This window comes from Oenanthe melanoleuca, chromosome 25 (genome assembly GCF_029582105.1).
Source record: "Oenanthe melanoleuca isolate GR-GAL-2019-014 chromosome 25, OMel1.0, whole genome shotgun sequence".
NCBI lineage: Eukaryota > Metazoa > Chordata > Aves > Passeriformes > Muscicapidae > Oenanthe > Oenanthe melanoleuca.
The window spans coordinates 528,412-551,759 of record NC_079358.1 but is presented as its reverse complement, the minus strand read 5'-3'; the positions used below and the strand labels follow the sequence as shown (position 1 = coordinate 551,759).

The 23,348-nt window shown below is 55.2% G+C and overlaps 1 protein-coding gene across 12 annotated transcripts in view; it reads right to left on the bottom strand.

The window, feature by feature from the left end:
- MEF2D (myocyte enhancer factor 2D) overlaps positions 1–23,348 on the bottom strand; it is a 75,604-nt gene that overhangs the window by 46,797 nt on the left and 5,459 nt on the right. For 9 of the 12 annotated variants that reach the window (XM_056510034.1, XM_056510023.1, XM_056510030.1 and 6 more), the window contains exon 2: positions 4,023–4,090. The exons of 2 other annotated variants lie outside the window; for them this stretch is intronic. The gene's annotated coding sequence lies outside the window, so the exon portion shown is untranslated. Of the gene's footprint in view, positions 1–1,503; positions 2,735–4,022; positions 4,091–23,348 lie in introns of those variants that run through there. One more of the 12 variants, XM_056510027.1, reaches the window with a different exon arrangement.

Below are 23,348 nucleotides of genomic sequence, written 5' to 3'. Positions count from 1 at the left end.
GATGGCACCGGGCTGGGAACGGCACCGGGCTGGGGATGGCACCGGGCTGGGAACGGCACCGGGCTGGGGATGGCACCGGGCTGGGAACAGCACCGGGCTGGGAACGGCACCGGGCTGGGAACAGCACCGGGCTGGGAACGGCACCGGGCTGGGAATGGCACCGGGCTATGAATGGCACCGGGCTGGGAATGGCACCGGGCTGGGAATGGCACCGGGCTATGAATGGCACCGGGCTATGAATGGCACCGGGCTATGAATGGCACCGGGCTGGGAATGGCACCGGGCTGGGAATGACACCGGGCTGGCAGTGCCAGTGCCACCGTGCTGGGAATGGCACTGTGCTGGGAATGGCACCGGGCTGGGAATGGCACCGGACTGGGAGTGCCATTGCCTCCGTGCTGGGAATGGCACCGTGCTCCCAGTGCCACCATGATGGGAATGGCACCGTGCTGGGAGTGCCACCGTGCTGGGACATCCACTTCCAGCTGCTGGTCCCAGCCCGTCCCAGCTCAGCGAGCTGCGGCCGCAGCAGGGCTGGCAGGGGCACTGGGCTGGCAGTGGCACCGAGCCATCAGTGGCACTGGGCTGGCAGTGGCAGGGGCACTGTGCTGGCAGTGGCACCAGGCTGACAGTGGCACTGTGCTGGCAGTGGCAGTGGCACCATACTGGCAGTGGCACCCTCCACCAGCACATCTGCCACAGGGCACAGTGCATACAAGCTTCCCAAAGGGATTTATCCCCCAGGACAGGCACTGATCCTGCATCTGGGCCCGTGCCTGCTGCCTTTGCCTTCCTGCTCTGTGTTTGAGTCTAAAAAGAGGAAATCCCACTCCCCATAATGGAGCCATGCCCCCCCTGTGCCTCAGTTTCCCCCTCTCTCCAGCATGGGAGCCCCACATCACTCAGACTCCCCTCTCCCTCCTGTCCACCCAGCCCTAGAGGAAAAAAAAAAAAACAGAAAAAAAAAACCCAAAAAAAAGGAACGGGTCCTGATTTACGGGCACTTCTGTGCTTTACCACGAACACAAAGGAAACAAGCGGCAAACTCACAGCGAGGATCTGTGTCAGGAGCACCTAAAGGGTCCGGGACAACCCCCCCGGCAGAGCAGCGGCGGCCGCGGAGCCTGACAATAGATAAGGGGCCAAACTGGGAGCTGGGCTCTGGAAGGCGATCGCAGCCGGGAGCGCCGCGCTGTTTATTTGGCTCCCAACTCCGCACCGACACTGCAGCGTCACCCGGGTTTAAAATAGGAAGGAACGAAAGAAAAACAAAAAGGGGGGCGTGGAATAAACAAATAAATAAAGAAACAAAACGGGAGAAAAGTGCATGCACACGTTGAACAATAGCAACAAAATAAAAAAAATAATCAAGAGAAAAGGAGCCGGGGAACGGGGGAAATAAAAGGAAGCCCAGTTGGGCTGGCGAGGTTTAAAGCGACGCCTGCTTTAAAAAAAGCAGCTGCTAATTTTAACTCTCCAGTGGAAAGAGTGAGAGGTACTTACAGGAGACAGGGCGGCTGCGTCCTTGCGCGGGCTGCGCCGGCGGCCGGAGCCCCATCCCGGGCCCGCCGGCCGAGCCCAGCCCGGCGCTCGGTGAAGGGCAGGGGCAGATGCGGGGGCACCGGGGCGGTGAGGGCTGGGGGAAGGGAGAGGCCGGGCTCGCTTCCTGCAGCAGCGCCGGGACACGGGGATGGACGCGGCAGGACCCCCGGGAGGCTGAGCCAGCTGCGGGATCAGATGACATCTCTGCGCGGACGTTTCTGACCACGCTGGCTTTTCCCCAAGGGAAAAGGGCTTTGAAGACAGTTGTTGGTTGTTTTTTTTTTTTTCCCCCGCCAGCGGCAAAATAGAGGATGAGCTCAGAACCCAAAGTGCAGGGCAGAGCCATGACCAGAGAAGGCCACCCGGCTCCACGGGGACTGCAAAGGTGACCTCCAGCAGCTCAGCCACGTTTCAGCTGCGGCAAACACAGCAGGAACCCACTGCTTTACCACATTCAGTACTCCATATCCAAGAGTGGGGATTTGGTTTCAGTGCACCCACTGACTAGATTTTACAAGCTCTCCCTGGAGATCAGGAGGATCTGGCCAGATGCAAAGAGCCAGGTGCCAGGTGAGGTGGCACCTCACACCTCGAGCCTGGAAGTGCAAATTCCAGCTGCCAATGAACCTTCAAGAGAACACAGGCAAGGCCTCAGGCAGCAGAGGAACAGACCTGGTGACCCAAGGGCTCTTCCCAAGCAGCTGGAAATGATCCTCAGGCTGCAAAATCTCACTGAGAGAGAAGCAGGTGCATGCGGGGCCGGGCACGTGATTTACCGAGCACGGCTGCAGCGAGAGATGCGACCGTCTCAGGGACATGAGAGTCGATTCAATTAAGGTCACAGGCCCTAGAAGAGTCTTCTGCCACAGAAGAAGGTTTGCCTGGTTTGCCTCAGCCAAAATGCCCATTGATGGCAGGCACGCCCAGGACGGGAGGACGTGGCTGCACTGGGATAAATCGCCCGGTGCCGGCCGTCACACGCTCCTCGGGCTGGGTCGATACTGCTCCTCTAATTGCTCAGCTCCTGTCACTGGCAGAGCCAAGGGGATGAGCCTTAAAGCAGTCCCCAGAGATGCTTTTCAAATTCCTCCTCTCTGAGTGCAGCACCTGCTGAGCTGCTCCGTGGGGCGAGCGATTCTGCAGCTGCAGAATCACTGAACGGCTCCTCCCCGCTCACAGCGCTGTGCTGGCACCCCTGGCAGTACCAGGGCTTTGGGGGAGGACACTGCCAACCCCAAACCCGAGAATTTGTGTGAAACTAGCAAACAAGGAGCTGTTGTCACTGTCAGGAGGGAGCTGGTGTCCCCAGCAGCAAGCAGTGATGTGGGGGAGAAGGCAGTCACCAGGAGATCCTGCCACCACCCACAGCATCCGGGCTGGGAGAGGGAATGGGCACAGTCCATCAGCACTGCAGTGTTTGGGAGCCAGGGAGGCTCCTGCCCTCCACACACCCACACCACAGCAGACAGACCCATCACCCCAGCACTGCAAGCAATCATTCACCACACACGTGTCCCTCAGCCAGTACTCATCTGTGCCCAGACTGAGTGGACCAGAGCTGGTCCCACACCAGCCCCCAGAACGTTCAGCTCAGCCACAGCTCAGACCTGGCTGAGCCCTCCACGCCTCCTGTCCTCTGGCACACCATGGCCCAGAGAGCCACAGGCACACACCAAGCACCACTGAGACACAGCAGGGTCCTGCCACACTCCCCTGACCCAGCCTGGGGAGCTGCTCTTGGCTTCTATCAGCAGATGAAGTCCTTGGTGTTGACCTTGCAGAGGATGCAGTGATGCTGCCCCCATCTCCCACCACCAGGCCTCTAAAATAAATTACCTGCCCCCTCTGCAGCACTAAAAGCCATCACAACCCCACAAAACTGCTCACTAAGCAGTTGTGACAGAGCCCCCTCCGTTCAGGAGCTGGGGGCATATTATTTTTAAAAATCTTTCCTTTTATTGATTTCACTCTCAGGTAGAGAAGAAGATGCATTACATGAAACCAGAGAGCCCTCATAAACCAGCCTGAGGTGGTGTCTGTACCACAACCTCACTGCAGACACAGGAGACACAAACATTTACTGTAAGAGCAATAAACAGGCCAAGAAGGTTGAAAAGGAAGAAAACCTGGACACGAGGCCCTCTCCCCACAGCACCTTATTTCAGAGGAGTAACAGCAGGTTTGGCCACGAGTCTTGTCTACGCTGGGAGAAAACAGGGCAGGGAAACCTTCCTCTGCACTGATACACTGTGTTGCAAAACACCCCAAGAGCCCCAAATCAGTGCTGTGGCTGTGGCTGGAGCCATCAGAGCTGTGCCAGATGGGGAAGTGAAGGGGAGGATTGGCACTGGAGAACAGCAGTGGCACTTGTTGGGTGCCACCTCCCTGCCCTGCTCTGGAGGCCCTGCTGCCCCATCCTGCATGTGGCCAAGCAAACCCAAAGGGAAAGCAGGAACCCAGAGTTTGGTATCTCCCCATACCTGCTAGGCAGCCTCCTGCATCTTCAGCTCCTCCAGGGGTGAGCTGCAGCCTCCGCTCCTCAATGCAACTGCAGAGACAAAGCAAGCAGCTGTCAGTCTGAGGGGACACAGCAATGCAGGGCTCCCCACGTGTCCCCCCAAGCACAGCCACATGGAGGGAGCAGTGGGGGGAGCCCAGCATCCCCTGCAGAGCTGGCAGGTGGGACAGGGGCTGCAGGGTCCCCCTGCACTGCCCTGACCCTCAGCATCACTGCAGGCTGCACAGGACCTGGCCAGGCACCTGCAGGGATCCAGGGAACCATGGGGCTATGCAATGTGGAAAGCATCCCAGTGAGAGCAGAGGGAAAGAAATTAAAGAGAGTTCAAAAATGAAACAAATCCTAACCCAAAAGTTAACATTAACATGGGATGTGGTCCAGGCAGACAGCGTGGCCAGCAGAGAGTCACTCAAAGTTTAGGTGAACTTTGTGTTTTCTGGGAAGAATCTCAAGCACATCCCAGAAGAAAAAGAAAGCACTGATCTGCTTGCTCAGGGAATGCACACAGCACATGTGCTCACCCCAAGGAGAGACTGCCACGGCCCAGAAGGAAACGGCTCCTAAACTCATCCCACTCCCACCAGGAGATGGGAGGAGACCCACGGGGCTTGTGCTGATCACCTGCTGATGGCCACAACCAGCTGGCAGTGTGAGAGCCCATCACCACAGCACTGCCATGAGAGGAAGGGGGCTGAACAAAAGGGAAACTGAGGCACAGAGGCTCCCGAGGGCAGCCTCCCCCCAGCACCTGCACCGGAGCGAGGAATTGTGCTCAGCCTTCCGGCCTCCCCATGCTCTGCTCCAACCACAAAACCAGCCTTCCTCCCCGGGCTGCCTCCCCTCCCACAGCCAGCTCACTTCCTGGCACGACAGAACTCAGCCTGAACAAAGGCACAGCGAGCAGAGCTGGCTCTGCCTGGGGCTGCACCAAGGGCAGGACACCCTGGGCAGCCGAGGTGCGAGGGGCTCAAAGCTCCCCTGGGCTGGGGCTCTGCCAGCACAGCAGCCACAGGGACCCCTCAGCAGGACAGAGGAGCCTGTCCTCCACAACGGGGGAGCACTGGGGACACTCCACTGCTGCCACACTTGCACCCATTATACCCAGAACAGCCTGGCATCACCCCAGGACCACTCCTTTAATTCCCTGAATAAAACAGAGTGTCCCGCAGAATGACTGACCACTTGGGGACAGGACACCCATTCAAGGAGTGTGGACCAGTCCTTTATTTCCCTGAGTAAAACAGAGTGTCCTGCAGAATGACTGACCACCTGGGGACAGGAACAGCCACACAAGAAGTGTGGATCAGTCCTTTAATTCCCTGAATAAAACAGAGTGTCCCACAGAATGACTGACCACTTGGGGACAGGACACCCATTCAAGGAGTGTGGACCAGTCCTTTATTTCCCTGAGTAAAACAGAGTGTCCTGCAGAATGACTGACCACCTAGGGACAGGAACACCCACACAAGAAGTGTGGATCAGTCCTTTAATTCCCTGAATAAAACAGAGTGTCCCACAGAATGACTGACCACTTGGGGACAGGACACCCATTGAAGGAGTGTGGACCAGTCCTTTATTTCCCTGAGTAAAACAGAGTGTCCCACAGAATGACTGACCACTTGGGGACAGGACACCCATTGAAGGAGTGTGGACCAGTCCTTTATTTCCCTGAGTAAAACAGAGTGTCCTGCAGAATGACTGACCACCTGGGGACAGGAACACCCACACAAGCGCCACCCTGCAAGTGCCACACTGCCAGCCAGGCTGAGGGAATGGTGGTTAATGCAAAGGTCTCTCAGTGGGGTCCTGAAGCTCCTCTGGGTGTCCTTGCAGTTCTCCCTGGTCTCAGCCTGCAGGGCCTTGCAGGGCTGGTGGCAGAGCCACGTGGGGACCAGGGACCACAGGCCAGGCTGAGTGCAGGATGTGGCTGAGGTCTGCACCAGGCTGGCTGTGCTGTGGGGGCCTTGGGGTCAGCCCTACAGCCCACTGGGACACAATGGGGGACATGTGGCCAGGCAAGACTCACATGTCTGTGCACAGAGCTGCTTCTGTCAGAGGGAGATGCTGCTGGACAAGCCAGGAATGTCGGATTCCACAGGCTCCAGGATGCCCATGGTGCCATGAGACAGCTGGTACAGCCACAGTCACCATCCACAGATTGTCACACTGCCCATAGTGCCATGAGACAGCTGGTACAGCCACAGTCACCATCAACACATTGTCACACTGCCCATAGTGCCATGAGACAGCTGGTACAGCCACAGTCACCATCCACAGACTGTAACACTGACAAACCGCCCATGGTGCCCTGAGACAGCTGGTACAGCCACAGCCAGCACCCACAGACTGTCACACTGCCCATGGTGCATGGCACAGCCAGTACAGCCACAGCCAGCACCCACAGACTGTCACACTGACAAACTGCCCATGGCACAGCAGTACAGCCACAGTCACCATCCACAGACTGTCACACTGCCCATGGTGCATGGCACAGCCAGTACAGCCACAGCCAGCACCCACAGACTGTCACACTGACAAACTGCCCATGGCACAGCCAGTACAGCCACAGCCAGCACCCACAGACTGTCACACTGCCCATGGCACAGCCAGTACAGCCACAGCCAGCACCCACAGACTGTCACACTGACAACCTGCCCAAGGTGGGCACTCCAGGGGAGCAGGGCTGTCCTGGGGACTCAGGCTGCAGCAGTTCTGACACTGCAGGGCTGCAGCCAATGTCACCTGAGACAGGATGGACAGCACACATGGGGTGACAGCCCTGAGCCCTGACCCACCAGCTCCAGGGCTGCAGAAGCCTCTGCCCTTTGGACCTGGGGGTACATCCAGCACCAGCAAATCCCAGTGAACCCCCAAGTCCCCATTTTGCAACACTTTGAGCTGTCCAAAGGAGCAGAGCCCTGACTCCCTGGCACTGCCAGCTCCCTTGTCTGACCCTGCACGTCCTTTGCCCTGCCAAGAGAGGATCCTGGCACTGCTCCCAGAGGCTCTGGAGTATTTCAAAAGGTGACCAAACATTTGACCTGCACAGAGAGGGAGCCCTGCTGAGGGGCTGGGGCTGGGTCAGGCCACTGGCCACCCCAGGGCTCCTGGGCAGCTCCCAGCTCTCACCCCACCACGTGTGCCTTCAAAGCCTTCTTGTTATGAACAGAGAAATGCTGCCCAAGGGAGGGAAAAGTATCCTGTTTTCAAAATGTTCTGTTGTTTTATAAGCTGAGAGGGAAAAAACACATGGGGAAGGATGGAGGGAGCAAAGGGGAAGTGAATTCCCCTTCCTGAGTGAAAAAAGAAGAGGAGAGAAAGGGGTAAAGACAAGACAATCTTAATGTCCAGCTTTGGGGCAGAAATGCTGAGCAGGTGCTAACACTGTTCCTACTTGAAAACCAAAGCTTTGGTTTCCCCAAGTAACAAATCAGAATTCCTGAGGGCAGGAGAATGAGGGGAACCTCCTGGGACTCCCATTTTTAACTGATGAAGTTAGGCTGGCACAACCTGCCACACAAAGGCAGCAGGGAGCTGCTCCAACCTGCCCACAAGGATCCTGGATGATGTGCAGGAATGGCTTTTGGTGACTTCCCTGGATATCTGCTCAGCTGATACTTAACAGCCCCTGTGCCACAGCTGGTCTTTTATATATTCCCACATATATAACTTCCCAAAAAATATATATATTCCCATACATATAGCCTTCTCAAAATACATATATGCAACCCACCAAATGTATATTTTCCCCATATGTACAGATAAACCCCCAAATATATATTTATTCCCATGTATGTAAACTCCAAATACATAGAAACCCCTACATCATATATACATATATAATATACCCCTAATACATATTATATACCCCTAAATAAATAATCTGTGGCCACTGCCATGGGGAGCTCCAAGCACACAGCTGGAAATCAGGGGGGATGGATGGGCAGAATCAGCAGCTCTGGAGCTGGAGGGGCCAAGAGGGAGACCCAGATTGCGGAGGGGAAGAGCCCTGACCACAATCTCTCCTTCCTCTTTTTTCATGTTTCCTCTAACAACGGGCTTGGGGCTGCAAACATTTGGATGTCAAACCCAAATTTCCCCCCTTCAGGCTCCCATCTCAGCCTCCTGCTCCTCTGCCAGGTGTTCATGGACTCCCACCCCAAACCAGGGAGACTCCAGACCCCATTTCCAGGGAGTCCCAACAACAGCAAGGAGCAAACAAATTTAAAAAAAAAAAAAAAAAAAAAAAAAAAAAGGTATTTTCCCCATTTTTTTTTCAATTTTTCTCTATTTTTCTCCATTTTTCTGAATTTCCTCAGCCCACAAAACTAAAGCATCTCAGCCATGGCCCAGCCTTCAGTTTGCACAAGCCACTGGGAATATCCCCAGGGTTTAATTAGACCTGTTGAGTCTTTTCCAGTTGGGTTTCCTCTGGCTTGACACCAAGAGGTGGGAAGGAAGAAACTGGGAGAGATGGAGCATCAGGCAGGGCAGGCTGGCAGCTGAGCACAGTGAGGAGCCCCAGTGAGAACCATCCTGGGGTGCCAGAGCACAGCAGCACAGCACAGGGGCCAGGAGGAGGAAATCCCCCTCCAGTGGCACAGGAGGCTCAGCTGCCCAGTGGGACAATGCAGCAGGAGCAGTGACAGGAATGATGGCACAAGCCAGCTGTGCCAATGGGCAGCAGGCAGAGTGAGAGCACCAGCACTGGAGCCCCTCCAAACCCCACACAGGGATGGGGTGAAGGGTCCCCAGACCAGGGCAGGGCAGGAATTGTGGGGTCCTGCTCCCCCAGCTCACCTTGCAGAGGTGTTGCCTCACATGGACCAAACCAGCCCCTGGATTTGGGAGGGGAGCTGGAACCACTCTCCAAGGAAGGTCAGAGCAGCACAGCTGTACTGCAAGTGTTGCAAGAGCAGCTGGCCCTGCCAGGACCTAGGGGACATGTGGGGGTGTTGGGGGGCACAAGTGCAGCCGTTGGAGCCACTGAGTTTCACTCTGGCTGGCTGAGTTCCCCTTGGGCAGCAGATGCAGAAGTGAAACCTCCAGCTGTATGGACGTGGGGGCGGCTGGAGCTGCAGGGACCAGCACAGCTCACACAAAGCCATGCACCACCCACCAAGGCCAGGGCTGCTGGGCCACCAGGGCAAGCACAGCATCAGAGGCAGACAAGGGTTTCCTCTGCCTCACAGCACCCATCTTGCTGCTGCCCATCTGGTGGGAGCAGAAACACCCCTGGGCATGCAGGTACCACACCTGGGCAGGCTCCAGCTGGCATGGACCCACTCCCAGAGCCTGTCCAGGGCTGACACTGCTGCAGGACAGGCCAGTCCCAGTCCACTGGGCAAGTGCTGGGCAGCAGCAGAACCACCTGCACCTCCTAGTGCAGAGAAACTGAGGCACAGAGAAGGAAGCAAACCAGAGCTGGACACTCAAGCATCCCCCAAATCCCAATTTCCTCCCCCTCAGCAAGCCACTCACCTCCCTCCTTGTCCCAACCTGCTGATGCAGCAGCACAAGGAAGACCCCAAAACTGACCCCAGAACCCCAGGGACAGCATGGGGGCTCTGCTGAGAGCACAGGGATACCAAGATGTGGGTGTCCCACACCCAAGCACCCAGTGCTTGCCCTCAGCCCGGTGACAGTGACAATACCTCAGGCCACAATGCCACCTGCTGGCACCAGCCCCGGGGGCACCTTCCTGGATGGAGACAGCAGCAGCTCTGTGCTGAGTGTCAGCTCTGGGCCCTGCCACATCCAGCTGCAGCAGAGCTCACCTTCCTGAACCAACTTCATCCAACCTCATGGCAACCTGGGACATGTGCCACCCAAACCCATCTCAGAGGTGCTGTGGGTGCCTCACCCTGCTCACACCCCCCATGCTGGGGCACCCTGTGACAGTGCTGCTCCAGGGTGCAGGAGACTTCACAGCAGCACTGACAACTGCTGCACATCTGCAGCTCCAGCTCCTGCTGCATTTCCAAGGCACAGGTAAAGCAGAGATGGCACCATCAGCTGTTCTGCCCCCAGACTCCCTGCAAGCCTTCCTGATGCCCCAACAGCCTCTTCTGACTGCTGCTGCCTCTCCCCAGAGTGGAAATAATTGCCCTGTCTCCCAGGCCATGCTCTCCCTTCTGCCACATGGGGGATGGATCCTCTGCCACTGCTCTGCAGCCATCCAGGTTTCCATCCACACAAACCCCATGTGAGGCATGGGGAGTGGAAATCCCACCTGCACACATGCTGACCAACACCAGCCATTCATCCCTGACACTCAGTGGCCACTGACTAACACAGCTGCCCATGGGTTACACAATCAGAGCCAGAGGAAAATCAACACAGAGCCTGCTTCTTCAACACACACATGGAGAGCTGCCACTGTGCCCAGGGGCCCTGGCAGGGGGGACAGGCACAAGGGTGATGTTGGAGGGGACCCTGCCCCCAGTCTCATCCCAGCACACCTGAACATTCATCAGCACCAGCCTGGCACCACCATGGCTCACATGCTGGCAGCACTGACGTGGCTCCATCCACGTGGGCAGCTCATGGAAGGCACCAGCAGCTGCTGTGTGAATGGCCAGCATGGCAAGTGGGTGCCAGCTCCTCTCACCTCCTGCTTTGGGAAGGATCCTGCACTGGGCAGGTCCACAAGGACCCCCTGGGAGCTGCCCCAGGCACACACAGAGACCCAGCTGCTCTGGCTGTCCCCACCCCAGCTCTGGCTCTGCCACACAGGTCCAAACTCCAGGGCCGCAGGGTGAGGTGTGGCCCAGCAGTGAGAGCAGAGCCAGCTGGGGGAGACAACCACCATGTCCCAGGGAAAAGCCCTGGCCCCTCATGGCCTTTGCTCTGCCATCACCTGAGGCAGGAGCACCAACCATGGGGACCTTGTGCACTGCCCCAGCCTCAGCAGGCAGCTCAGGCTACCTCCAGCCACTGGCCTCTCCCATGGAAACCAAACAAACACCATCACCCCTGGCCAGCACTGCCAGCCCATCCATCTCCCCACCCTGACAGATGGCAGCAGGTCCTAAGACACCTCTCAGCTGCCTCTGGGTGACATGCTGGGCTGGCACGGGGCTTTCCCAGCGTGGATCCCCCAAATCCCTCCCAGCACCACTGCAAAGGAAGGAGGAGGAGGTGGGCACGTGTGAGGAAGGGGGACCAGGCAAACCTCCAGCTGCCCTTGCTGCTGTCCCCCACTCCAGGGAATGGGGACAGATCCTGGCCCAGCCCTGTCCCCCTTGCTGGAAGCTGAGAGCTGTTTTTAAACCTCTTTGTAAGGGCAATTCACAAACAAGAAAAGAGAGCTCCCTGTGGGAAGGAGAGGGGCTCCATGGTCAAATAACAGCACCTGGGAGACTCCCACTTAATTCTGGGTTGTGCTCCTGCCCCTCCAGTGTGTCTGGAGGGGAGCCAGCTATGGCCAGGGCTGCTGCCCTGCTGCCCAGAGACAAAATCATCCTTGGGGTTACCCAAATCTCAGGCCCCAGCTCCTTCTGCATGCTTGGCAAATCTCTGTGGGGAGGGCACCTGCTCCCCAAAATTCAGATCCACCATTAAAAAAAAAAAATTAAAAAAACAACAACAAAAAAAAGATTAAAATATTTCTCCCCAGTGAGGTGCAGAGAAACACTTGCACATTCGATGCCATCGTCAGCAGCTCCTACACCACCCCCACACACACCACTGCAAGGGGGAGCAGAAGGGGGCTCACAGGCAACTACAGAGAAAAAAAAAAAGATTTCTGCATAATTTGGTTAATCAGTCAACCAAACAGCATGAATCCATAGGAGACTGTCCTGTGCTCCCCAGACAACTCAGTCCCTCGTGGGGCAACTAAAACTCCATGGCCAGTAGGAGCATCACCTCCCTCTAACAGAAACACAGCAGTGACCACTGGAAAAGTTCCAAATCCCAAATGCCACTCTCAGTCTGAACACACTGGCAACAGCAAATGCCAAAAAAAAAAAGGGATTTATCAAGTCTTGGAATCACCAGAAAAAATCGTAGTGTGGTCAAAGGGGACCCAGCAGAAGCCAGGGGAGCTCAGCATCAAAACCCTCCAGTCACTAAAGAGGAAGGGAAGGGAAGGGAAGGGAAGGGAAGGGAAGGGAAGGGAAGGGAAGGGAAGGGAAGGGAAGGGAAGGGAAGGGAAGGGAAGGGAAGGGAAGGGAAGGGAAGGGAAGGGAAGGGAAGGGAAGGGAAGGGAAGGGAAGGGAAGGGAAGGGAAGGGAAGGGAAGGGAAGGGAAGGGAAGGGAAGGGAAGGGAAGGGAAGGGAAGGGAAGGGAAGGGAAGGGAAGGGAAGGGAAGGGAAGGGAAGGGAAGGGAAGGGAAGGGAAGGGAAGGGAAGGGAAGGGAAGGGAAGGGAAGGGAAGGGAAGGGAAGGGAAGGGAAGGGAAGGGAAGGGAAGGGAAGGGAAGGGAAGGGAAGGGAAGGGAAGGGAAGGGAAGGGAAGGGAAGGGAAGGGAAAAGGGAAGCAGCTTGCTGGCCCAGAAGCCAATTAAAACAAATGGAAAGTGTTTTCCTTTTTAATCTCATGATTTTTTTAGCTAATCTCTCCTTTAAAGGGACGATCAGCTCAGCAGCAGGATGCTGCCAGGGGGATACAGCACGTGTGGAGTCCTGGCTGGAATGGAAACCCAAGTCCTTGCTCTCCAGTCCTGTCCTTTTGGATGGATTTATCCTGGTTTTTTCTCAGAATGACTGTCCAGGGGCAGAGAAACAACAGCAAAACTTCAGGAAACCTCTGAACAGGGGATTTTGCTGTGTTTCTGTATCTCTTTTCTGAAGAGGGGAGTTTTCTCTTTTCAGAACACTCTTTTCACTTTGAGTTTTTCACCAGTTTGCACAGGAGGGTTTGGAGGTGGGAAAACCCTCCCCATCCCCTGCAGGCCCTTCTGCTTCTGTGGGCTTTGTCCTCCTTGGGAGAAAAGCCATGTGCTATTCCTCACCTGCCCAGAGATCATGTAATCACAGAATTACAGAATCATTTCAGTTGGAAAAGACCTTTAAGGTCATGAAGATGATCCTTTCCCTGCTGCAAACGAAGTTCCATTCCGGGGAACATGATAAAAATGAGAAGTTTTAGAAGTGAAAAGGACCACACACACCCAGAAATGGGTTTGTTCCCTTCTCCAGCCCTGGGCAAGACCTCAGCAGGATCACCAGAAGGGGAAAACCAGACCCAGCAGTCCAGGAGAAGACAGGAACCAGCAGACAGCACACCAGAGCTGGGAACCAGTTGGAACCTCTTCACCAAGCCAGACTCTCCCAAGCACGTGGAGAGGCAGAGGAGGAAGGAGGCTGCTGGATGCCATCCCCAGAGCCCATAAATTACAGCAGGGAACAGAGTTGCATTTGCCCTATTTCTTATCTGCTTGGAAATTGCACTGCTTTCCCAGCTGCAAAGGCAGCTCTGTTCCCAAGAATTTCAGCAAAGCCATGACCTCTTTCCAGGATCGTACAGTATATGGTGGCAGGGAGCCAGGGCTAATTATAGGCACAGGAAAAGGGGAGAGAGGCATTTGGAAAAGCTCTACCTTCCCAGCCAGGGGGAGCAGGGCGGCATGGCCACAGCTCAGCCTGATGGGAGCACCCCAAAACTCAGGGAAGGAGAGTGAATCCCAGGGATCCCATCCTGCTGGACTTCACTATCCTCATTTGGTGGAAAGATGAGAGCCAGCATAAATCTCATTTCACAGTAGTTCCCAACTCCAAAGTGCTGTGGTGGGGCTCTGCTCTGCAGCCCCACTGCCCTGGCTCAGGCTGAGGTCACTACAGCACTGCCCTGGCCACAGCAGGAGCCAGAGTTTGTCAGTCCTACACCTGGAATCTGAGCTGCCTGAGCCCCATCTCCCACACAATGCCACGAGCCCCTGGCTGTACCCTCTGCCCAGCACTGCCCAAAAGCACAACTCGCAGAGATGCTCCCAAATAAAGGTGCTTTAATTCAAACCCCAGCCCAGCTCTCGGGCAAAGCCACGTGCAGGCTCAGAGCCAAGTTGATTGTCACTTGCTGAGCAGTGTCACAGGAGCCACCTCCCTGCCCTGACCCGCTGCAGAGTGGACAAGGACACGGTGACACGTGTGCCCAGAGACCTTCCGGCAGGGAGGAAGCACAAACACACAGCAGCTCTTTAACCAGCAGCTCCTCCTCAGAGCCACCCTTCTGCACAAAACAAAACCTGGGGAAGGTAAAACTCCCACCTCGTGTTTGCTTTGAGGAAGGAAAAAGAAAAGGCAGGAACCTTCTGGCTTGCCACGATGGTTCTCGTTCTGCACCAAATGAACAGGAGTCAGGCTCTGCTGGCAGAGCCCTCCCTGCCTGTGCCTGTGGCAGTGTGTGGGTGTGTGGGGTTTGTTCTGCTCTCTGCACCATCTCCTGCTCCTGCCACGGCAGCCTGCAAGGCTCAGCCCAGCTCCATTATCCAGCAGGGTGGACTTCTCACTTCTCCAGCTGCAGCCTTGTGCAGGGCCACTCTCCTCCTGCAAGAACTCCCAGAAACACGGCTTGCAGCCATCCCAGCCCTGGGGGTGCTGCAGAGCTGCTGCCATTGCCAGTCACTCTGAGAAGGTGCCAAGTGCTGGCATGGCTGTGCCCCCTGGGACAGCACCAAGCAGGGCACCAGCACAGTGTCCAGCAGGAGAGCACCTCTCACTAAAGGAAGGAATCTGAACATGCCAGGTCCAACTGATGGATGCCCTCTTCTAATGCAGGGAGGATGATCAGTGCACGCCAAGTTTGCCCTGCTCCTGGCAAAACCCTTGGCATCACCTCCCACCAGCTTCCTGGATAACAACCCCAGTAAAACCCTGCCCTTGGTGCTGCAGGCACTCCCAGAAATGCTCTAAAGACTGGTACAAACCCAAACCAGCACTTCCTACATGACACCCCCTCTACCCAGCTCCAAAACTGGGCACAGCAAGGAAATGGGCACACCAGGGAAATGGGCACAGCAAGGAAATGGGCACAGCAAGGAAATGGGCACAGCAGGGAAATGGGCACAGCAGGGAAATGGGCACAGCAAGGAAATGGGCACAGCAGGGAAATGGGCACAGCAGGGAAATGGGCACAGCAAGGACATGGGCACAGCAGGGAAATGGGCACAGCAGGGAAATGGGCACAGCAGGGAAATGGGCACAGCAAGGAAATGGGCACAGCAGGGAAATGGGCACAGCAAGGAAATGGGCACAGCAGGGAAATGGGCACAGCAGGGAAATGGGCACAGCAGGGAAATGGGCACACCAGGGAAATGGGCACAGCAGGGAAATGGGCACACCAGGGACATGGGCACAGCAGGGAAATGGGCACAGCAGGGAAATGGACACAGCAAGGAAATGGGCACAGCAAGGAAATGGGCACAGCAAGGACATGGGCACAGCAGGGAAATGGACACAGCAAGGAAATGGGCACAGCAGGGAAATGGGCACAGCAAGGACATGGGCACAGCAGGGAAATGGGCACACCAGGGAAATGGGCACAGCAAGGAACTGAGGGGAAGAAAACAGCAACAGCTTGCCCACAGCTCACAGCAAACACCCCAGCAGCTCCCCAGCACCGACAGCCCTCCCCCAGAGCTGAGCCCACCTCGCTGGCACTGCTGGCACATCCTGGTGAGCACATGGCCTGGCAGAGCCCACTCAGCCCCTGCCACCCGCTCGGCGGGCGCCGCCACGCACGGCTCAGCCCTAACGGGATAACAAGCTCACAATGAGATCCTAATGAAGGATTAGCGAAATACAGTTTAAAGAGATTAAGTCTGGGTGTAGCACTGAAAGTTTTTTATTTATTTAATTTTTTTCCTGACAGCCCATCAGAGGTGAGACACAGATTACAGCCAACGTGGATGGAGCCGGCGCTCGCCAGGGATGGTTTTTGCATCACATTTGTGCAAAGAGGGGCCAGGGCTGTAAAAAGGATGGAGGAACACACAAAAAAGGGCTCGTGGCGCCTGCAGGCCCTGCCCAAGGCGCTTCACAGCCAGCCAGAGGCTTCCTTCATCTCTCCCCTCCCACAGCAGTCCCTTCCCATCTGCATCCCAGCTGCGCCCGGCGCTCCCGGTCCCGCTCACAGTGACTGCTGATGTTATCCGCCCGAGCCAGAGCCTTCCAAGCAGCCCCAGGGAAGCAGGTACTCAACTCTCATTCAGGGAAAGTTATTAATAGTCATTTCTTGGCTCTACACAAACAGAGCAAGAAGTCAGCCCTGGCCTGGGAGAGCTTGGCGTGACTGCCAGCCCCACGTGCTCCGAAAGGTCAGGAGTCTGGTTCACCCCCAAATCAAACGAGGAGGTTTAAAATAGAAGGCAACACATCTGGGGTTGCTTTTTGGCTTGTTTTGACCACTCATATTTTTTTCTGCAACCACCAGCACCACAAATTTTTCTTCTCCTGAGAAAGGGCAACGTGACTGTCACCCCATCACGGGAATCCAGGAGTGGGAATTTGCTGATGCCCAGGGGAAAATGGACAAGCAAGGCTGGTGCAGGGGGATGGACTCACCCCATGAGCAATGGGGCGACTGCTCAAACCCACCCCTCACTTCAGCCAAGTCCTCAAAAGCCACACGACCAGAGGGAGGTGGGGAGCTGAGAAACATCCCTGTTGAGAGACTACAAAACAAATCAAATGAAGATGTTTGGAGCAGATCCAGATGTTTATTAGTGACGCACACGGAGGTATAAATAATTATCCGGTAGGAATTTTGTTCACAGGCAGCTCTCCCTTATCTAATCAGATCTCAGTGCGACATGGCCCTGGCCTCCCCCTGCTTAAAAAGTCTTGAGAAAACCAGATGCAAAATAAAAAAACCTCACTAGGGGCACCAATTTAATCCCATTAATCACTGGATACTGGGAGCAGAGCTGCCAGCACTCAGATCTCATCCGGCACAGCTTAAGGAGGATTTTTTCCTCCAGCAGGAGCACTGGCAGAGGGTGCAGAGAAGGGCCAGGAGCTGAATCTAGCACCCTGCCCCTTGTCCAGAACCAGGCATGGCTAAAATGACATCTGTGGGGACAGGAGCCACCGTGGCACTGGCTGGGCCCCTCCATACCAGTGCAAGGAGCTGGACAAACTCTCACTTGTAAAAAACCAACTGCTTAAAATACCCTGGCCAAGAAACCCCTCCCTTGTCCGGCTGCGTGGTACCAACCGGCCTCTCCAGCGCCCGGACACTGCAATTACCTAAAAATAAATGGACCACAAACCTCCAGAGGCCAAATGGCTGAGGGGGATGAGGATGGCAGGGAACGTGCCCCAGCACACCGAGCCTGCCTGGAGGAACCAGCCATGAGCAGCTGTCACGGCACCACCAAAGCCAAAGGGCTCACATGCAACCAAAAACCAGGTCAGCAAAAGGCTTTAACAGCTCAAAAACACCACCTGAGCTGATTTTTCAGCCCCCAGCATCACCTAACCCACTGTGCTGCACCATCACCCCCAGCATCAGCAGCCCCTCACCCTGCCAACCCCCCACCAGCATTTCCGATGGTTTTACAAAAATTTACCCAACCCAACCCACCACAGGCGAGGCTGCAGAGGGTTTTGCAGAGGCCAGAGAGGAGCAGTGTTGGAAACTTACTGTAGGAAATTGGCTGCTCGGCTCCAGCTCCTTGTCCCTACTGGTGGGAAAGTCTATAAATCTCTAATAAGGAAAAAAAAAAATCCCCTCCTATTTTATTCCTTCTCTCTCCCCCCTTCCAAAGGATTGCGAAACGGAGAGGGCAGCCAGGGCTTGGATTCGCAGCATTTCTGAGTTCCTACAGAGTCTGGGCTCCCTGCCACCAGCAACAGCGGCTCTGGGGGTGTGGAAAAAGGGAGGAAAAAAATAAAAAAGAAGAAGAGGAGTAAAAAAAAAAAAAAAAATATATATATATATATAAAGTGCTGTTTATTTTGGGGGATGAGAGAGAAAGCTTGCACTGCACAAAGAGGGGTGGAGGGGGAGCAAGGCTCTGGCACTCCTGCAGGCACCACGCATTTGGGAATCAGAAAGGCTCAGCTAAAACACCTCCGTTTTGGGTGGCAATACTGAGCTTGCAGAGGATGCTCTCTCCCAGAGTGTACATCTCATAGAGAGGGAGGCAGCACCTCCAGAGCACTGCAGCCCCTGGAGGGCACCCATGGGTGCCATGGCAGCTCTGCCCTGCCCTGCCCTGACGCGGCCCCGGGCGCTGTGAGGGGAATTACTGAAGACAGGCTGCAAGAAAAGCCTGCTCCAGCCGTGACCCAGATTCCCCTCCAGCCTGATCCCTCACTGAAGTCATAATCCTTGGAGGGCTTCTGGTCTTTTTTTTTTTTTTTAAATACATCCCTGAGCGTTGCCATGGTGACGAGGGGGATGCTATAATTTCAGCATTATAGACTTCAGCGCGAGAACAGGAGGGAGAAGGTGGTAGAAATATGGATGAGCTGCACTGGTAATGCATTTAGGGGAAAAAAAGAATTAAAAAAAAGAAAGAAAGAAGCACGGCAGCACCTTGGCTTGGGCACAGAGGCTGGAGGAACAGGGCTGTGTCACAGGTGAAGGGATGCAGGGGATCATGGAACTGTGGAATGGTTTGGGTTGGAAGGGACCTTAAAGATGGTCTTGTTCCACCCCCTGCCATGGGCAGGGACACTTTCCACTAGACCAGGTTGCTCCAAGACTTGTCCAGGCTGGCCTTTGGCACTTCCAGGGATCCAGGGGCAAGCTAAGCAACCTCTTAGGCTTTACCACCCTCAGAGGCAGTATATTCTTCCCAACATCCCACCTAACCCTGCCTTCTGTCAGCATGAAGCCATTCCCTCCTTTTCCTGTCACTCCAGGTCCTTGTCCAAACTCATCTCCAGCTCTCTTGGAGCCCTTTATGCCCTGGAAAGGGCTCTGAGGTTTACCTGGAGCACTCTCTTCCCTGGAATGGGCACCTGGAATGCTCCTGTCCCTCAGCCAGAGTACCCACTTTGGGGCATTGTCAGGACAGGGATACTCCAGGAGCCCCCTATTTTGGGGTGGCATTAGCCCAGCCCACCACAGCTCAGCACCCAGCAGATGCCAAAACTTTGCAAAGAAGCAACTCCAAAAGAGCTGCCCTCCCTTTTTTTACCTTTATTTCCTGCCACCTTCCCTTTCTGCCTGCTCTGCCCATAGCAGGTCCCCGAGATATCTGATGAGAGCCTGTGTTCCTGTCCAGCTCTCAGCTGGAATAAAACCCACCAGTGCAAGCAACACCTCTAGGTGTTTTTAACACCACAGAACCTTGGTTCAGCCCTAGAGAGTCCCTGGGCTGGTGTCTGAGTTTTCAGGCTGGTAGGTGACCTGAGACCCCACAGGAGGGCTGAACCAGGAACCCAACACCTTCACCCCCCCAGACCCTGGGGACCTCAAGCTCTCCTGTGGCGCACAAATAGCAAAACTGTACAAGCAGAAGCCAAACCAGTTTTAGGCAGGTTTCCACCCCACTCACAGCCTTCCTGCCCCTCTGCCAGGCACTGAACCGGCACCTGCTGTGACCAAACATTTCCGAAAGACGCACAAATAAAAACAAGATCACGCACAAACACCTCTGCCCAAACCCAGACCAACAGCCCATGACCCCATCACGAGGGAGAGGGGCTGCCAGCCACTCCCAGGGTCCCAGAGGAAGCCAGGCTGCCCCAGGGGATGCCAGGTCCACACCATGCACAAGGGGGAAGGTGAGAAAAAGCTCTGCTCTGGTGTGCAGAGATGGCACTCAGCCTCTCCAAGGGCTGGGAGAGAGATCCTGAACACAAATCCATGTGGCCAGTGTCAGGGGGCTCTGAGACATCCTTCTCCTGCACTGGAGCCCCCATGCCTGGGCACAGCTCAGTGGGGATCCTCGAATCCCAGCATGATGCTGGGACAAAAGGGTGTCCTGAGCTCTAAAAGCCTAAATAAAACCACAGCACAGCACTGCAAAAGTGGGAACTCCAGTGTGGGGTGGCAGCAGGTGCCAAGGACCCCCACCAGGACTCAACATGCTGGTTCCTCACTGCAAAAAAACTCGTGTAACCCCAGTGGAAAAAATACCGTGACTGTTTTGTTTCTGAGCCAAAGCCCCAAACTACCATCTTCAGCATCTGACCTGACAGGCCTTGGGCCATCAGGGCGCTTTCAGCAGTGCCCCAGCTCCAAATTTAGCCTCAAAGGTATTTATCTCAGAGAAGCTAAAACCAAAGCTGTATTTGCATAACAAAAAGACCCCATGCTCGGTGCAAGTGCTGCTGGCAGGGGAGAGGACATGCAAAGCAGGCTCTCTCACCAAGCAAAGGCAGCGAAGGTCACCCAGGCAGATGCTGAGCTCGTCCTCTCCACTGGAAAGGACAAGGCAAGAACATCTTCCCATAAGGAAAGCATCTTCCCAACCTTCCCACTTCCACCTCGTGCAGTTGGAGCACCTCTCTCCAGCACAAAGGCAGGTGTGAAATCCTGCTGGACACACTCACATCTGGCCCTAAGGCTGGAAGACCTGAGGGTGACTAACTGGATTTTCCCAAACTCTCTCAACCTGTGTTGAGAGCTAGGCTCACCATTTCCCTCTCCTGGGTGCCAGTGGCTGGCACAAGGCCAGGCAGCTTCATCCCCTCAGGAGTAGTGCCCATGGGGAAGCAGGAGGTGAGGAACCCAGCCCTTGGCATTTCTCCAGCAGCACCTGAATGCAGCTCCCACATCCCCTGGGGCCCCTGGGAACAACCAGGAGCTCATCCCACCGGAATCCCCAGGATAAACCAGGAGCTCATCCCCTGGGACCCCCACCCTGCCAGCACAGCTCCCCTGTGCTCAGCTGTCTGACACCAGGTCAGCACCTGCTGGTGCCTGTGCCTCAAGCCAGCACCTGTCCCATGGTTTTGGGACAAAGTCCCTTGGGGAACTGGCGCCACCCGACTCCCTGTCTGCTCCTTATCTCAGTGACTGCATCCCCTCCTGCCCTGCCACCCTCACAGCTCACTCACAGCTCAGCTGTACCAAATCCCAGGCACCACACCGACCCAACAAAGGCTGGCTGTGGCCCAGGCCGCCCCAAGAGCCAGATGTTCACTCTCTGCCCCACACCCCCTGCAAGGAAACGCCAGCTCTGGGGAGAGGATGGATGGAGGAGCACGAAGCAGCCACCAGCTGCCACGGGAAGAGGCCTTGGCTGCCTTCACCAGCAGCATCTTGCTCCAACCATTTGTTCTGCTGCTATTTTGGAAAGCGCTGGGGCTCGGCGGATCCCAGCCTCCCTCCCAGCCTCCCTCCCAGCCTCCCCAGCGCCGAGCAAGGCGACACATTTCTGCTCAGAGGCTCCACTCCCCATCTTGGCAGCAGCATCCACGCAGGACTGGGGATATTTTTGCTCCAGCGAGCAGAGAGGTGCTAGTTTTGCCGGCGGCTCATTGCCGGCGCGTGGGAAGGACGGCCACGGCGAGCCGGGAAGGGTGAGGATGGATCTGTGACTGATCCCTGCGCTTAAAACCCTGGGGATGGGGTGTCAAATCCTCCTGAGCCGTGCTTAGTGAGATGTCCAGTGGCACAGGGAGCTGGGATAAGGCTTTGGCTGCATCCCAGTGTGGGGGCACACACTGTCCAAGTGCTGCTCCCCACCGGAATTCTGGATGGAAAACTGCCCCAAGCCCACGTCCAAGTAAGCCCTGCCTTCACCCAACCCTTCCACATCCAGTTATTAAATAAATCTGCTGCTACAGCAGGCTTTCCCTAGGGGCAGAGATGTGTCTCCAGGGAACATGTGGTTTACCCCTGGGATAAACCCGAGGGCTGGAATGAGATGATTTCTATCCCTTCCCACCTAACCCATTCCATGTGTCTGTGATAACTGTGCCTAGAGGCACCTCCTCACCTCCATGACCTTCCCAGTGGTGCCACACAAACACTTTCCTTTCCCCCTTGGTTCTTCTCTGAACCAGTCCAAGTGCTCGCTGCATGTCAGGCTCCATGTCTGACAGAGCCAAAGCCAGAGCTCCCTGCAGGGGAATTCTAAAGGCCAAAAATCCATACAGCTCCCAGCAGGAGCAGGGTGCTTGTGGCAGAGCCAGGCTCCAGCAGCACCAGGATTTTAACAAGCTGTGGGTCTTCAGCCCCTCCAACCTGTCAGCCATCATCGAGCCCAGAGGAGGTGCCAGGGGTGCCACAGGACACTGCACCCAGGGATGGGCACCATTCCCAAGCTCTGGCACTTGGACAAAGTGGGCTGTTCTTCCCAGCTCTCTCAGATGCCAGCAAGAAGCCTGCGGGTACCAGCTCCACGGGGACATTTATCACATTTACACAAAGCCTGACAGCTCAGCCTCACCTATAGCTACACAAACACACAGCCACTCTCTGCCTCTGTATACCCAAGATGGGTGGCAAACACCCATTTCTTGGCCATCCCAAGCTTGCAGATGGCTTTTCCCCATGGACCAAGAGCAGCCATGCCTGGAGCCCGTCCCTGCCATTCCCTGCCCCTCAGCACAGACATTTATCTCCTGCTCCCAGCACTGAGCACAGCAGCTGTGGTGCAGGACGGTCTCAGTGACTGCCTGTGCAAAATAAAAAAAGGCTGGTCGGTCAAAATAACTTGTCCACATTCTTTATTGTAATTTTTTTCTTCCCTGCTAGTGGAAACTCCTGCTCCGGCACCATGTCTCAAGGTTACTGCTAGGGGTGGGGGAGGATTTCAGGTTTTACAACTGAAAAATTCCAGAAAGAAACCCAGAAATGTTGCCAGCCTTTTACTGAACAGAAGTTCTTTATCCAATTAATTCATTTAACTAATTTTTTTTTTTTACGTTTGATGCAGCAGGTTTAAGCAAACTCAGGTTTTTTCAGCCTCTCAAATTTGTCTGCTTTGATAGAAAAATTTCACTGATGCCATGAACATTTCCAATTCTATATTTTTTATAAGGAAAACTAAACCAGATAAATCTGACCCCACATATTTTCCCCACCTGCACGGCATGGGATGTGTTCCTGATTATGGCACCTAGCAAGTTTTCCCTGAAGCCTTCCAATAACTGAAAAGGAAAAAATGTAAGAGTAAAAAGAAAAATTTCATCTTCAAAATAAGAAAAGAAAAAAGATGCTTTTGAAAACAATGGAAGAAAGTCACTTTGTTCCAAAAGGCACTTCCATTTAAAAAAAGAAAATGAAAATTTCCAAGCAGGGCTATTTATTACCACTGCTTATATCCATCAGTAACTCCTTGCACCTGAAGCTCCACCACATCCTCCAGAGCAGGTACCCCCAGGCCCCAGGGCCGTGAGCTGCAGGATCCATCATGCAGGAGATGCTGATAATCCCCCTAT